The 13,163-nt window shown below is 40.4% G+C and overlaps 1 protein-coding gene and 1 pseudogene across 3 annotated transcripts in view; one reads left to right on the top strand and one right to left on the bottom strand.

Annotated features, from left to right (window-relative positions):
• The window catches only part of Lrmda (leucine rich melanocyte differentiation associated), a 1,039,777-nt gene that overhangs the window by 289,951 nt on the left and 736,663 nt on the right, over nt 1-13,163 (bottom strand). The window lies entirely within an intron of this gene.
• On the top strand, nt 1,321-1,654 carry LOC125346494 (annotated as a pseudogene).

Raw genomic sequence — 13,163 nt, 5'->3', positions numbered from 1 at the left:
TACAAGAAATGTATCCAATGCCTAACGTATGAAACTGTAACCTCTCTGTACATCACTTTGACAATAAAAATTTAAAAGAAAATAAGAAAAAAAAAACGTAACCTCTCTGTACATCACTTTGACAAAAAAACCAAAAACAACCTACACAATAAAAAAACAAACAGTACAAGAAATGTATCCAACGCCCAACGTATGATACTGTAACCTCTCTGTACGTCAGTTTGAAAATAAAAATTTGAGAAAAAAAAAGAAAATCCTATCACTTTGTGCATGCATTATTTAAGTATGGCATGTGATAACCTCTTTTATTAATTCAAGTTCTATGTTTCTAGGCTGTACTGTGCTGTGATAGATACAGACATATTCTCCGCCCATTCAATACACCAGGCAACTGAGGATTAATTCACAACCTTCCTTTCCACTTTTCTTTTCTCAAGAACAACATGGTAAAAAGAACCGGGATGTTGATAACATTGTTAGAAGAAAAATGATTTTTACTGTGTCCTTTAATGAAGTCAAGCCCTGTTGCACACACTAAGAGGATTTGAATTACCCACCAATGTGACAGATGTAGACATTTTGTGAAGAAAGAATCTAAGACTGAGTCCAAACCATGACAAATAGATTTCATCTTCTGTGCCAACACCTGTCACTTGATAATGGCTGTCTAGAGAGCTCTGTTGAAAGGGTTCTGTCATTATATGAGCTCAGAAAGAGTGCTGTGATCAATTAGCAATGTCTGCTGGGGGCTTAAGAATGGCAGAACACAAACCTTGCATTTGCCATCTCGGTCAGAGCAAGACTCATCTTTTTCCACTCCTCTACACAAATCATCGCTTCCTTGTGGCATCAGAAGAGCCAAGCCCATATGCACTCAGTCCACTACCTTGAGCAAAGTCATTTGTTCCTGAGCAGTGTCCATATGTAACAGGTGCTTAAAGTGCTTTGACTCAAAAGAACTGATTCTTTAGTTGTGCCTACAAATTAATTAAAAGTAGAGCTTGGCATTCCTGTCTCCATCTCCTATGCCTTTTCTCTAAACCATTCTCTTTACAGTCTTTTTGCAATCACGTTGAGTTATAAGAAGCATAGGACTGATCCACCATAACTTCTTCATGACAAGGGACTGAATCTGCTTGAAGGAAAAGAACAACAGCAAACCTTGTCACAGACCACCATTAGACAACCATGTCTTATTTGCATTGACCAAGATGGTTCTCAAATGATAACTTCTGCTTTTCACTTGTCCCCAAGCCCGATTGCGGCTCTCTCCTTGCAGCGCAAGCGTGAGACCAGAGTCTGAGGAGTGACCTTGAGAGTCATGGCTGGACAGGCATTTAGGAAGTTTCTTCCTCTGTTTGACCAAGTGTTGGTCAAAAGGAGTGCAGCTCCTTGAAAGGAGGCATTATGCTTCCAGAAAAGTCTCAAGGAAAAGTATTGCAAGCCACAGTAGTGGCCGTGGGATCAGGCTCTAAAGGAAAGGGTGGAGAGATTCAGCCAGGTAGTGTGAAAGTGGGTGATAAAGTTCTTCTCCCAGAATATGGTGGCACCAAAGTAGTTCCAGATGACAGGGATTATTTCTTATTGAGGGATGGTGACATTCTTGGGAAGTATGTAGAGTGAATACATCACTGAAATGGCATCACGTGAAGCTGCCCATTCCCTGAAAGTTCTGGGATCTTTCATTATGTAAATAATTTCCATATCTCCCTTTTCAAATACACTGCTGGTAACTAAAGTAATGATATCCACTGTCTCTAAAATTTAATTTCACTCTTCTGGTATAAACATTTCCAAATAAAACATGTAAATGAAAAAAAAAGATAACTTCTCCAGAATCTCTCCAGAATGATCAATTAGGCCAGACTTTAACCAGAATAATCCCTAAGTCTCATGTCTGTAATCCAAATGTGGCTGAGGATAAACTGTAAAATACCGTCTTCTGACAGCGACTCCCTCCCTTTACCATATGTCTTTAAAAAGTTGTAAAGGAGTGGCTGACCTGACACATGGACATCATGAATTTGAGATTGAGGTCTAAAACTCTGGTTTCACATGCTCTTCTCCTGTGTGAAGAAGTAGAGGAGAGACAGCTCAGACCCAAGTCCTCAGTCACCAATCTGTATACACCATTCTCATCAACCACTCCCACTTTGCTGGCTGGTGGGGGGCAATGGGGTAAGGCTGTAGAACAGGCAGGTTGCAAAGACAGCTGCAAGACATACGGATTTCCTTTCTAAATTCTACCTCTATGATTATGCAGAAGGTAGTTCCAGTTTATCCACATGGAATTTGTCTACAGTTCTCCTGTTCCTAGCACTGAACTCAAGTCCAGCAGAAAAAAAAAAAGCCACAAAGCTGCCAGTTACAGCTCCTGGCACATGGTGAGCACCCAAGCAAGCATATGGCTTTTTGTTGTTGTTGTTGTTTTCTTGATCTTGGTTTACTCCAAGAGAGTTTGCTTGTGATGGATACATACAATTGACTTCATGCCATAACTGTCCTACTCAACCATTGTACAGAAGTGTGGATATCACTGGAAGTATCAAGTGAGACATTATCATGTGCTGTCCCAAACCAACTCCAGAGGGCCTTGGCTTGTAGAATCATGTGGAGTTAATGGCTGGCATTAAACAAGTGCTCCATAAATATTTGGTACAAATGACACCCTGCAGTACAGGTGTTAATGTTAAGAGAGATAGAAGGGCCTATTTAAACCAACCCTTCATTGTACAGAAGAGGAAATAGTGTTTTGTGTTGTTTTAATGCTGCAAGTCCACAACTGGTGGCTCACCCTTATAATTTGAGCTATTAGAGACTAAGATCTGAGGACTGAAATTCGAAGGTAGCCCAGACAGACAAATCTGTATGACTCTTATCTCCAATTAACCAACAAAAGGCCAGAAGTGATGGTGTGGCTTAAATGCAAAGAGTGCCAGCTTTGAGCAAAAAAGCCAAGCCAAAAGATGAGACCCTAAATCCAAACTAGCATACACACGCACGCACACACACACACACACACACACACACACACACACACACACAAAATAAAATAAAATACCTGCTGTAAGGTATATGTAACTTGAACTCCCTTTTCTTTTTTTAAAATTTATTTTGTTATTATAAAGGTGAACACAGGGATTACAATTACATGAGTCAGGTAGAGCACATTTCCTTTCATACAGTGTGCTTCATTCCCTCATTCTCTCCCAGGCTCTCCCTCACACCTCCACCCACGAGTTGTACAGTTTACTTCATCAATGTCTAGTGAACTCCACTGCTAGACTTTTTCACCCTTTTCCCCTCGAGTTCTGTACCCTACCCCTACGCTCCTGAAGATATACACTTGTATACACCATACATAAAGAAGACAGAATCATCAAAAGAAAAGAGTGATTTGTTTCCATATCTGGAGGTCATACATATATATATATATACATATATATATAATTTATGTAAGTATGAAGAGGTATATAGACATTGTGCCTCTTGTTTTTCTCCTAAGTAGGTCCTCTTCTGGGCTCACTGTGTATATATGGAATTTTGTACAATTTATCATATCCTGGTGTCTTTTAGATTTAATTTCTACATATCAGAGAGAACATGTGGTATTTGTCTCTCTGAGCTTGGCTTACCTCATTTAACATGATTTGTTCTAGGTCCATCCATTTCCCTGTAAATTGCATTATTTTATGCTTTATAATGGCTGTGTAAAATTCCATTGGGTATATGTACCACATTTTTTGGATCCACTCATCTATTCTGAGGCACCTGGGCTGTTTCCATATCTTGGCTATTGTGACTAGTGTGGCAATGAACATGGTGGTACAGGTGTCCTTATCATATCCTGGCTCATGATGTTCAGGGTAGATGCCCAGGAGTGGTATGCTTTCAACTCCCATTTCTTAATCCATCATCTAGTAGCTTTTGTGTTTGTTGCCTTATGCTAAATTTCACTGCCAGGCTGAAAAGTTTCAGGTAAATTAAGCCTTTGAACATTTAGGTGAGATTCAACCAGAGACATATCTTCTCCCTTACCTTCATAGAGTCATGATATGAACATCTAACCCCGGCACCTGGAATCCAGGCCCCAATCTAGGTAAATGTGCAGTGCCCCTAACTTTCCATGACCTCCAAAAACAATTCCCCGTAGTATGGTTTTAATTTTTAAAAATTGCTCTACTTAGACTATCTCTAAATTTTAAAAGCATTACCATTAACAGGTTACTTCAAATTGTCCCTGTCAGCTTGAGCTAGGGGAAGCTTCTAGGATGTTCCCCTGGTGAATAATAATTTGTTTCAAATTTTAGAGGACAAAACTGATTCTTGGCAACCTCCTGTAGGGTGAAGAACTATTCCCAACGCTCTTTAATACATCTTGAAATAATTTATGAAACTTTACGAATATATTATTTCAAGAATGTGCATTTGCAGTCAAACAAAGAATAATTATTCACTGTTTGAGGAGGCCTTTGAAGGGACATTATCTTTCTTTTTGTAGGTGATGGCTGAAAGAGACAATGTTTCAGAGCCTTTTCCAGGTTAAAACCTCTACTTAGGAAATGAAAGCTAATTTGATTAGAAAAGATGTTTAATTAGCCACCAAGTCTATAACTTTGCCATTGAGTAGAAATCTCGATGTCATGTGTTTGAATTTGAGGAGATTACACCTAATAGAGATAATTACTTTTCCTTCTCAAGTGATACATGGTCTAATTTTATTAAATGAATACAAGCAAGGTATTGGGCAAAATCCCAAAAGCAATACCTTTCATTCCCAGCTCAGTGTGGTCAAGGTAGGCTTGCTGATTATTCAATATGGAATGTGACTAGGATAAAGACATGCCTCTCATAAGAGACAAGAGATTTACGGCTCTGTAAATGAGCCAGCAATATCCTCATAATCATGCATTTTGTTTTAAAAAGATGTAGCTATAGCTAAAGACACTCAAGGGATGGTGATTTCTTGAGTGTTCATAAGAGTCTCACATGCTAAGTTTAGGGTTCAGATTTGGGGGTTAAAATACAAAACAGAGAACACGAAATGGTGATCCATCTTGTCCCACTCATGAAGATAGCTATGTGCTCACAAAATCAGAAGGCCAAATGGCTGGCTTAGAACATGCACCAAATTTAGGGACACTGTCTTACTCCAACTTTACCCATTAGGACCGTCACTGGACTAAGCCCTAATTATTACAAGATGCACATCACTACATAGGTCCTGACCTTGTGAGTATGCATACTCATTGCTGCAAGATCACCAATACAGAATGAAGATTTCTAGTAGTCTCCAAAAGTAAACAAGGTTTTCCAAAGCAAATTTCAGTATCTACAAATAACAAACAAGTCATGCATTCACTTAAAGGAAGATATACAGGCTAATAAGAGAGAGAGAGAGAACGCAATATTTCTCTGTTTTTTGGCTGAGATTATCATGATCTCAGTGTGACTATTCCAATATCTCTTTCTTGTTGAACGAGTAGACTAGAACTATCTATTTTTATTGGGGTGTGTATGAATCTCTATTTAGTATATGTATTTTGGCAGACACTTCCCCTCCAAAAAGAGGAAAAAGCAAAAAAGGAGGTCTATGAGTAAGAACAATAATTTTTTAAAAAAATAGACCTAATGGTTTAGTTCTTTCTAATGGCCCATAGTTACTTCTCGTTCCAAATTCCCATAGTACTTGGAAACTGTAGCTAACAGTTGGTCTTTTCTTATATTGTTCAATAGACTTTTGTGTGTGTTTACAACTTCTGTGATGTTCAAAAAGAAAAATCTGCAGAGCTGAAACTGTACCATATATTACATGTGTATTTTCTAGTCTATCCAAGTTTAGCTTGAAATAGTAGGCAATATTTGTTGATTAATGGACTTGGACTGAAGTTCCTTTTGATAATCTTCCCTGTGACATTAAGAGCTTTGTTTTTCAGCTGAAAGAACAAGAAGCTGTTGGAATGGTTCCTTTATGAACACCACCCCCATATGTGTGATTTGTGGGGTTCCCAATTAAGAAGAGATAAATTTGGTACATGCTTTGAGGTTGGACCTCAAAAGCTGCAGGGAAAGCTCCAAAGTCAATTTTTCAAAACAAACCAATCATCATGGCAATGTTAAGAACATGTAAGGAGGATCTGCAGAGACTTCGCCAAGCTAAGCATTCATAGCCCTCATCTTCACCAAATCTAAGCAAACTGTCCCCTGAAGTATGTACTGCTTTTCTAGTTCAGATTTGTGAACCTCCAAGGTTTCCTCTTGTGGTATTAAAAAAGACGCTCCCAACAAATGTCAATTCCATCAGTGTCAGTACAGCTAAGCCTTGAATCCTATCTCACACAGACCATCCCAATGACATGTGTGTGTGTGTGTGTGTGTGTGTGTGTGTGTGTGTGTGTGTGTGTTCTGCTTAACAAACTGGTAAGTCAAAATAAAAAGGATCGTTACAGATTGTTGTTATCTGGGAACCTGCCTTCTCTCTGGCCAAAGGACTGGTTGATTCTAAGTGGGTAACCCCCTGTCAAATATTTTCAGATGTGTTCAGGTAAGCAGGCATTTTGAGTGTATGGATAGTCTAAAGCAAAGTAGAAGAAACACCCCAAGAGAAGGTGGAATGGTTTCTCTCTTGAAAAAACTGACAGTTGAGTCAGGAATGCCAACTTGCATGAAGGAAAACGGAGAAAAGTGGGGTTAGATGCTGAGAGCCATGGGAATTCAGAAAGAAGAGGAAAGCACCATTGACTCATACAATCCTGGAAGGCTTCCAAAAGGAACTTGACCCAAGCTTAGTGAATGGTTTGGTGTCAAGGCAGGGTCAGAGAGAGAGAGAGAGAGAGAGAGAATGTCATTTTAGTACAAGTTAAGCATAGGTCAGGGAAATGAGATGTAAACTCATATGGATGCTAGAAACACAGGTGAGGAGGGAAGACACTTGCGTAGGAACAGAGTACAGAACTGGATCAGCAGTAAGAAATCCTAGTGGAGAGAGGAGACACTGAGGAGGTAGGTTGGAGGATGGAAAATCTAGCACATGGGGAGTTTTCAAACTGCTTCCTAGCAACTTTAAGAAAGAGCATTTTAAATATCTAATGCAAAAACTTCATAAATATACACAGTTATTCCTCTTTAAGCCCTTACCCAACAAACATACAGGGAGTCTCTGACATGTCCAAGACCAGTGAAGTCTCAACAACTCTTCCTCCTTTGTTAGGGACAACAGGGGCAGGTGCGTAGAGATCCAGCCTAGAGAACTTAAATGACTTCAAAGAAGCTGAGCTCTCCATTTTCTATATTCTCCCTTCCTCCATGTTCTGCTGAACCATTGCTTGGCCATTTCAAAGCAAACCCCAAATATCTCCTGAGTCACTCTGATCACTAAGGATACACCATCCTTGATTAACAATGAATTCAATAGATTTTTTACTGAGCATTTACTATGTACATCATGTGCAGAGAATTGGCTCAGACTTGAGCCCAGCCTTCAACAACACTGTCAGTCACAGAGCAAAGGAATGTGAAGAGAGCAAGTGAGCAAACTGTTAAATTATGTATTTGTAATTTTTCCCTGCTTTGCATTCCATTCATACTTTAAATAGGAATGCAATCGTTACTTAGCTGCATCATTAAGAGGCCTGCCTCTTCCCCCACCTCCACCCCCTGCTTGTTGTAGTAGCAGGGCTTGAAACCATGGTATAATTAACATAATTAAAGTATTAATAAAGATTGAAGGGGTTGGACACTGTGTGAAATGCTTAATTTTGTGTATCTTTAACTGATTGAATGTTTAGGTTTGCATTTCAGCTGTCACCCAAATTATGTGTAATTAAGCCAAAGCTCGGATCTGCTTGTCTTATCCTACCCTGGTGCCAATGGCAGACAGATTCAATTCCAGGGAGAAGGTGGTAAATCTGCCCATTCATTTGAAGCTATGCACTTTCATGCTTACTTTTCATGCATCTCTTGGCTTTTCTCAGTGCATTCATCGATCAAATTATCCCATTAGCATGGATTGAAGAATGGAAAGCTTCAGTCAGTGGAGCAAAGTCAAATGCTTTCCATGCATTTCCGGGTTAGCACCATCCACCCTAGCAGCTTGCTATCTCTGCCTGCATGGCATTGCCCAAGCGCTGGTTCTGAGGGTACAAGTCAATGCTAACACAGCATAGCAGGCAATGTCAATGTTGGAAGGGGACACCTACACAACAGGGTGAGTTCTGTGTTCTGGGAAGTCCCCACCTTCAGAGCCAGAACTGTGCAGGTAGCAAAATCATGCAAAGAAGTAGCAGAGAGAGTTACAAATTAAGTCACCCTCTTGATGCTGACAGTGTCACCCAAATGTGTGGGCCTCAAGAATTAATGTCTACAAAAGAGCTCCTTTAGGTGATCATAGACATCACATGGCAAAAACTAATCACTTACTTATGAGGGAAAGAAAGGGGAATTGTGACATAGAGGTAAAAATTGGCAGATTGAACACATGGCAGATCACATGTATCCCATTTTTGTGCTTCTTGTTCCCACAGTGTCTCAGGCTCTGCTCAAATGTGTCTTCATCCTGTAATGCTGTGAATTCCTACTCAAATGCCTCCTCTTCTCCTAATACCTTGGGTTTTTGCTCAACCAATGAAAAAAGTCAGGGCAGTGCATGCACAAGGCATCAAACAATCAGTGCAAAGTCCAGGGAGAAGATACACAATAAACTCTGTACTATAATAACTGCCCTTCAGCGGACTCCATTGGACTCCTCTTTGAGGCTCCTTACTTTGGAGAATTTCTCTACTTCAGTGGCTTGCATTTTCAAATAAACACAATCTTCTTCAAATACTTTGCTGCCCTTTAATACCACTGGACAGAGAAACAAATTCATACCCCTAGATGATACATACAAGGTGTTCATTCATGCCTTGAACCAAAGAGAAAACAAAATGTATCAGAGTATACACACACACACACACACACACACACACACACTCCTGCCATTGTCAAGTGAGCTGTCACTCTGGAGAGAGAAGTAGAAAACACAGGGATGAGCCAGCAGTATATGCAGAAGATGGTAGCCCAAACATGGACAGGACATCCTTGGAAGGCTGTGGTGGGGTGGAAGGAAATGACCTGTGCAAGAAACACAAGACTTGATTCTGACCTTGAGAGCTGAGTCAGACTTATGCAGGAACATCTGTGAGGTCGGGAACATGAGTAAGCAAGCACTCTGGGGCTCAACGCATAGTCTGTTGTTAGGAGAGAAGACTCTCTTAACTGGGGCAAAGCTTTGTGAGGGATGTATACTTAAAAGGCAAGCAGAGGCAATATCAGCATGGAAAGTCTCTGATGGCAAGACTGAAGGATGTGTGGTGAAAGTGGTCTTGGGGAAAATTGGGGATGGTGGGCCAGACCTAATCAAAAGGAGGTTAAGGACAGGGATGCTATGTTAGCTCTTCCTTCCTGCCCTAACAAATGACCATGGGTCTACCAGCTTAAAAGAACACAAATTTATGGTTTTCTTTCTGTAGGTCAGAAGTCCAGTGGGCTCAACTGATTTCCCCATTTCATTTAAGTCTCACAGGGCCAAATTCAAAAGGGCTGGTGGGCTAGGAGAATGTGTTTTCAGGCTCATCCAGGTTGTTGGCAGAATTCAGTTCCACTGGGCTCCAGGACTGCCCTCTAACTGGAATCCAGTGTCACTTTTCCTGGTCTCCAATGCTCATAAAATGTTACCCACAACTTCCAGCTTGGGTTTCTTTAAATAGAGTTTAAAGATCCTTGAATGTGAACTGTGCACAGATACCTTTAGATCTGAAGTTTGATCTTTTTAAAAAAGCTATCTTGCCCACCTGCCCTCATATAGGTTGCAGATGCTAACTCTTTCTTCTACTCTTCCTTTTTCCTTCCCACTTCCTCTTCTTATTAAGTAACATTTGCTTTATAGAATCTTTCAAAGCTTGTGACTTGGTCTTCATAAAAACCATAATTCTAGTTTATTGGTTTCTACACTAAATTATGCTTATAGACAATGTACAAGAAAAACAGGATCCACAAGTTTGAAAATACGTATATTTGCAACCTAGTGTTAAAACTACATTTGTAGGTGACAATTTAAAAAGAAACATACTCATTATGGGACTTAAATAACTACAACTCCTCTGTATATCCTTTACAATAAAAAAATTTAAAAAGATCTGTATTTGGCCAGAGGAGGCCTCTATACTGGTGTATTACTTAACCAACTACAACTTAACCTAGTACACAAAGTAACTGAAAACCTGACTTAGAAACATACTCTTCAAATACTAGTGAACCATCAGTCTATCACAAGCAGCCACAGCTCTGCCAATCACAGGAAACTAAATTTTCAAATGAGGCAATTACCAGGCTATAGTCAATGAGCCTACGTCTGTACCTCCTCTTCCTCTTCTTGTCCCTCCTCCTCCTCCTCCTCCTCCTCCTCCTCCTCCTCCTCCTCCTCCTCCTCCCCCCCACCCCCCCTCCTCCTCCTCCTCCTCCTCCTCCTCCTCCTTCTTCTTCCTGCCTTCTTCCTCCTCCTCTTCCCTTTTTTTCCTTCTTTCCTTTCCCTTTTTCCTTCCTTTCCTCCCTCTTTCTTTCCTTCACTTCATTCCCCTCCCCCCTTTTATTGGTGTCCCAAAATCCTTTCTGACTACAGAGCAGTGAGAGTCCTTAGATCCTATCCTGAGTCCAATCTTTTCTCATGAATTGTATTTTTTCTCAACCTCACTCTACCAAATTAATTTCTCTGGTTTTATACTTTTAGCAGTGGTGAGAGCAGAGACATATGGACAACTTAGGTGGAAGGTCTCCTCGCTGGAAGCAATGACACCCATCAGCCAATTTCATGGAGTGATTGGAGAAGATAAGAAAGTTGAAGATATCCAGGGAGAGAACTGGGTGTTGGGGGGTTGGGGGAAGCAGTGTGTAAAGAATTGAACATAAAATAACTCACACATGCCCATGCTAGGAAATAATACACTCTTGGTATTGTTTAAATAACAACCTCTACTCTCCTATCAAAAATAAATACTTCCATCAATGAAAGTATGGCATGTCCCTCAATAAACAGGACAAAATTAAAGGCAAAATGGCAGTTCCCAACCTTCTCCCCTTTTCCCAGGGCTGTAAGGACGTAGGATTCCCGAGCTAGCTGAGTCTGATGGCAGGGGCCCTCAATCTTAGAAACAGAGTGCCTTAAAGGCTGGTCTGAGCTTGAGAAAGTTAAAATCGACCAGATAGAGGAATCTACTGTGGTCACTTGTAATTATTCTCTTCCCCCTGGTAAAGCGTATCAGAGCAAGTGTTTTGATCAATTATGTACAATGGTAGGTTAGCACCTCTATAGGCTTCCCTGGCTGATTCATTACCGCTGTTGTGGCACAGAGCAGCATTTCAAAGCACCAATTAGTAAGGCAGACAGGCTCAAGTTTGAATCCCAGCTCTGTCTGACCACTCTGCTGTGAGCAAATTATGTAACCTTGAAGAGCTACACTTTGTTCTCTATACATGGAAATGATAAAACTGTTTATAGAACTGTTGTGGCAACCTAATATGATAGAGGACATAAAGCACTTTCTGTGGGACATGTGATGAGCCCTCAAGAAAAGGCTGCTGGACTCTTAAGGAGAGGGGTAGGTTTTGATTTGGGTAGGAGGGATCTGGTGCCTTGGGATGTTGTCCAAGCTTCGGTGTAGGTACTACATGAGGGTCTGGAGCAACTAGGGGCACAAAAAGAGTGCTGGGCATAAGACAAGAAAGCAGGCACCGAATGGCCTAGAATGACCTCAGCCCACTTGATAATTTCTGTGTTAACTGATATGAGCTCAGCAGCCTCAGGTATCCAGTGTTACACCAACAGTCCAAGTGGCTGCCTGGAAAAAGTAAGAGCTTCCCAGAACATTGTAAAAGGGTGTGCTCAACCTGTTCACTTGTATTTTCACCAACTTCTGGGAACAGTCTAAGAGTCATGGTGGCTGGAAATGGTTGGCATCCAGAGATGAAATCAAAGGAATAGGTGGCAGAGTCCTCAATCCCCTCTATTTCACAAACTGGATATGAAATTAATTTTCTCCAAGGCCACCATCAACACAATCTAGAAATCAGTCGAGATGTGTCTTTCAGTCCACTAGAAGATGGCAAGAATATGTGCCTTGCAGCATAGCCCATTGAATTATTTTTTCAAAATTTAATATGCATATGAGACAGCTGCAAGTTTTGTTAAACATGGCTTTGAATTCAGGTGTAGGATGGGGGAGGGGGTGTCTCTAAAACTCTGCATTTCTAACAAGCCCAGGTTACCAACCAATGCTCCTGATATGTAGAGCCCATGTCTTTCTTTTAAAAAAAATAATTTATTTACTGTCAAAATGATGTGCAAAACAACTACAAAAGCAATACTTGCAAAACTGTTCATGTAAGTGAACTGAACACCTCTGGGGGGGGGAAGGGAAAGGGGGAGGAGGGAAGGGGGTATGAGGGACAAGGTAACAAACAGTACAAGAAATGTATCCAATGCCTAACATATGAAACTGTAACCTCTCTGTACATCAGTTTGATAATAAAAATTTGAATAAAAAGATAAAAAAATGATGTGCAAAGGGGTTACAGTTTCATATATGAGGCAGTGTGAGTACATTTCTTATCAAACTGTTACCTCCTCCCTCATTTTCCTCCCAACTTCCCCTATCCCCAATTCTTTCCCCACCCCTCTGAGTTGTACAGTTGGTTTATAGCATATAGTTTTGTAAGAATTACTGTTGTAGTGGTTCGCATTTTACCCTTTGTCTCTCTATTTTGATGTTCCCCTTCCCTTCCCTAATTCCAATAAACATATATACAATACTCAGGGTACCAAAATCAGTTACAGTGACATCAGGGGTAAAACCATGGGGAAGAAAGACAAAAGAAAAGGGCATAATTTCACATGGTATGTTGAAAATGACAACAGCAATGATAAACCAATTATTTCCATAACTTGGAGTTCATTTCGCTTAGCATCATCTTATGTGTTCATATGTACATAGCTATTGAGCTATTGTGATCATCTGCAAGGACTATCCTAGATGTGTACTAATTATTACCAATGAGGGAAACCATAGAGTCTATGTTTCTTTGAGTTTGGCTCACTTCATTTAATAATATTTTTTCCAAATCTTTCCATT

Source organism: Perognathus longimembris, chromosome 2 (genome assembly GCF_023159225.1).
Source record: "Perognathus longimembris pacificus isolate PPM17 chromosome 2, ASM2315922v1, whole genome shotgun sequence".
Classification (NCBI taxonomy): domain Eukaryota; kingdom Metazoa; phylum Chordata; class Mammalia; order Rodentia; family Heteromyidae; genus Perognathus; species Perognathus longimembris.
Note: the sequence above shows the minus strand (reverse complement) of the source record. Positions and strands in the feature narration are given on the sequence as shown.